A 4,055-nucleotide genomic window follows, 5' to 3' on the forward strand; every position below is an offset into this window, starting at 1 on the left:
ACCTTTCCTTCTTGCTGGAAGTATGCCTTCATACAGCCTCTACCTAAGAAGGGTGACCGCTCCAATCCCTCAAACTACCGTCCTATTGCTTTACTTTCTTGTCTATCTAAAGCTTTTGAATCAATCCTTAACCGGAAGATTCAAATCACCTTTCCACTTCTGACCTTCTATCTGATCGCCAGTATGGGTTCCGCAAGGGGCGTTCTACTGGTGATCTCCTAGCCTTCTTAACTGACTCTTGGTCATCCTCTCTTAGCCGTTTCGGTGAAACTTTTGCTATTGCGCTGGACATATCAAAAGCTTTTGATAGGGTCTGGCACAAATCTTTGCTTTCAAAACTACCCTCCTACGGTTTCTATCCTTCTCTCTGTACCTTTATCTCCAGTTTCCTTTCTGACCGTTCTATTTCTGCCGTGGTAGACGGTCACTGTTCTTCTCCTAAATCTATTAACAGTGGTGTCCCACAGGGTTCTGTCCTATCTCCCACTCTTTTTCTGTTGTTCATTGATGATCTTCTTTCCAAAACGAACTGTCCTATCCATTCCTACGCCGATGATTCCACTCTGCATTATTCAACTTCTTTTAATAGGAACTTAACGACTCAAGGCTGGAGACTGCAGAACGCCTAGCCTCAGACCTTACTATTATTTCCGATTGGGGCAAGAAGAACCTGGTGTCCTTCAACGCCTCAAAAACACAGTTTCTCCACCTATCCACTCGACACAATCTTCCATACAACTATCCCCTATTCTTTGACAACACCCAGCTATCACCTTCCTCAACACTAAACATTCTCGGTCTATCCTTAACTCAAAATCTCAACTGGAAACTTCATATCTCATCTCTTACTAAATCAGCTTCCTCGAGGCTGGGCGTTTTGTACCGTCTCCGCCAGTTCTTCTCCCCTGCACAGTTGCTGTCCATATATAGGGACCTTGTCCGCCCTCGTATGGAGTATGCATCTCATGTGTGGGGGGGCTCCACTCACACAGCTCTTCTGGACAGAGTGGAGGCTAAGGCTCTTCGTCTCATCAGCTCTCCTCCTCATACTGATAGTCTTCTACCTCTTAAATTCCGCCGCAATGTTGCCTCTCTTTCTATCTTCTATCGATATTTCCACGCTGACTGCTCTTCTGAACTTGCTAACTGCATGCCTCCCCCCCTCCCGCGGCCCCGCTGCACTCGACTTTCTACTCATGCTCATCCCTATACTGTCCAAACCCCTTATGCAAGAGTTAACCAGCATCTTCACTCTTTCATCCCTCACGCTGGTAAACTCTGGAACAATCTTCCTTCATCTGTATTTCCTCCTGCCTACGACTTAAACTCTTTCAAGAGGAGGGTATCAGGACACCTCTCCTCCCGAAACTGACCTATCTTTCGGCCACCTCTTTGGATTCTTTTTAGGAGCAGTGAGTAGCGGGCTTTTTTTTTTATTAATGTTTGCTTTTTGTGTGCCCTTGAACTGTCTCCTTTGCTGTAAAAAAAAAATATGCGTTTTCTTCATTTTATGTGTATTTTGTATATATATTTTTATAGAAATCTATGTTATTTTATGTGTATTCGTATATATATTTTGAAACAAATTTATATTGTTTAAATGTATTTTGCATATCTATTTCAATACAAATCTACCTTATTGTATGTTCATTTTGTATATTTATTTAAATACAAATTCAAATATTTTATGTGTATTTTGGTAATATATTTTAATAAAGAATGGGTTATTTTATGGGTATTTTGCATCTTAATTTTCATACAAATCTACATTATTTGACTAACATTCTGTGTGTTTATTTTGATACGATTTTACATTATTCTATTTGTGTTTCGTCTATATTTTTTTATACATATTTACATTACTTAATGAGTATTTTGTATATATATTTCATACAGATTTACGTTAATTTAAGTGTATTTGTTTATATATTTTCACTCAAATTTACATTATTTTATGTGTATTTTGTATATGTATTTCAATACAAATTTACCTAATTTTACACATTAAATAAATCAAAATTGAATGAAATAAATATACAAAAGAAACATAAAATAAGGTAAATTTGTAATGAAATATATGTAGAAATGTACATAAAATAATGTAAATTTGTATGGAAATATATGAACAAATACACATAAAATAACATGAATTTGTATAAAATTTGTAACAAATTATATACGAATACACACAATAAAATAAGGTAAATTTTTATGAGAATATATATACAAAATACACATAAAATAATGTAAATACGTAGAAAAATATATATACAAAATACACATAAAATAATGTAAATTCGTATCAAAATAAATAAACAAAATTCCAATAAAAGAATATATTTCTGTAGGAAAATATATATGCAAAATACAAATGAAATAACTAAAATTTGTATAAAAATATATACAAAAAACACAAAAATAATTAAAATTTGTTTGAAAATAGATATGGAAAATACACATAAATTTAGGCAAATTTGTATTGAAATACATATACAAAACCCACATAAAATAATGTAAATTTGTATGAAAATATATAAACAAATACACATAAAATAACGTAAATTTGGATGAAATATATATACAAAATATTCATTAAATAATTTAAATATGTATAAAAATATATATTCAAAATACACATAGAATAAAGAAAAATCGTATCAAAATAAATCAATAGAATATCAATAAAATAATGTAAATTTGTATGAGAATAAAGATGCAAAATACCCATATAATAACGCATATTTGTATAAAAATATATATACATATAAAGTAATAAATTTTTTATTAAAATAAATATACAAAATGCACATACAATAAAGTAAATTTGTATTGAAATAGATATGTAAAATACACATCAATAAAGTAAATTTGTATCAAAATATATATACGAATACTCATAAAATAGAGTAAATTACTATGAAAATATACATACAAATTACATATAAAATTATGTAAATAAATATAAAAATATATATACCAAATATGCCTCAAATAATGTAAATTTGTATCAAAATAAATAAAGAAAATTAAGATAAAAGAACGTATATTTGTAGGAAAATAAATATACAAAATACACATTTAAATACATGTACAAAATACACTTAATATAATGAAAATTTGTATGAAATGAAAACAAATACACATAAAGTAACGTATATTTGTATAAAATATATATACAAAATACACATAGAATAATGTAAAATCGAGTTAAAATAAATACACAGAATATCAATAAAATAATGTAAATTTGTATGAAAATAAAGATGCAAAATACTCATAAAATAATTAAATATGTATTAAAATTAACATAAAAAATGCACATACAATAAGTTAAATTTGTATTGAAAAAATATGCAAAAATACATATAAACCAGTGTAAATTTGTTTCAAAATATATATACGAATACACATAAAATAACGTAGATTTCTATAGAAATATATATACAAAATACACATGAAATGATATAAATACGTATAAAAATATATATACAAAATACACATTAAATAATGTAAACTCGCGTCAAAATAAATAAACAAAATATCAATAAAAGAATGCGTATTTGTATGAAAATAGATATACAAAATACACATAAAATAACCTAAATTTGTATAAAACTATATACAAAAATGCACAAAAATAATTTAAATTTGTATGAAAATAAATATACAAAATACACATAAAATTATGTAAATTTGTATTGAAATACATATACAAAATACACTTAAAATAATGTAAATTTGAATGAAAATATATAAACAAATACACTTAAGATAACGTAAATTTGTATGATATATATATACAAAATACACATTAAATAATGTAAATATGTATAAAAAATATATACAAAACACAAATAGAATAATATAAAATCGTATCAAAATATATACACAGAATATTAATAAAATAATGTAAATTTGTATGAAAATTAAGATGCAAAATACCTATAAAATAACGCATTTTTTATAAAATAATATATACCAAAATACACAAAATATTTGAATTTGTATTAAAATAAATATGCAAAATGCACATACAATAACGTAAATTTGTATTG

This window comes from Eriocheir sinensis, unplaced genomic scaffold (assembly GCF_024679095.1).
Source record: "Eriocheir sinensis breed Jianghai 21 unplaced genomic scaffold, ASM2467909v1 Scaffold401, whole genome shotgun sequence".
In the NCBI taxonomy this organism is placed as follows: Eukaryota; Metazoa; Arthropoda; class Malacostraca; order Decapoda; family Varunidae; genus Eriocheir; species Eriocheir sinensis.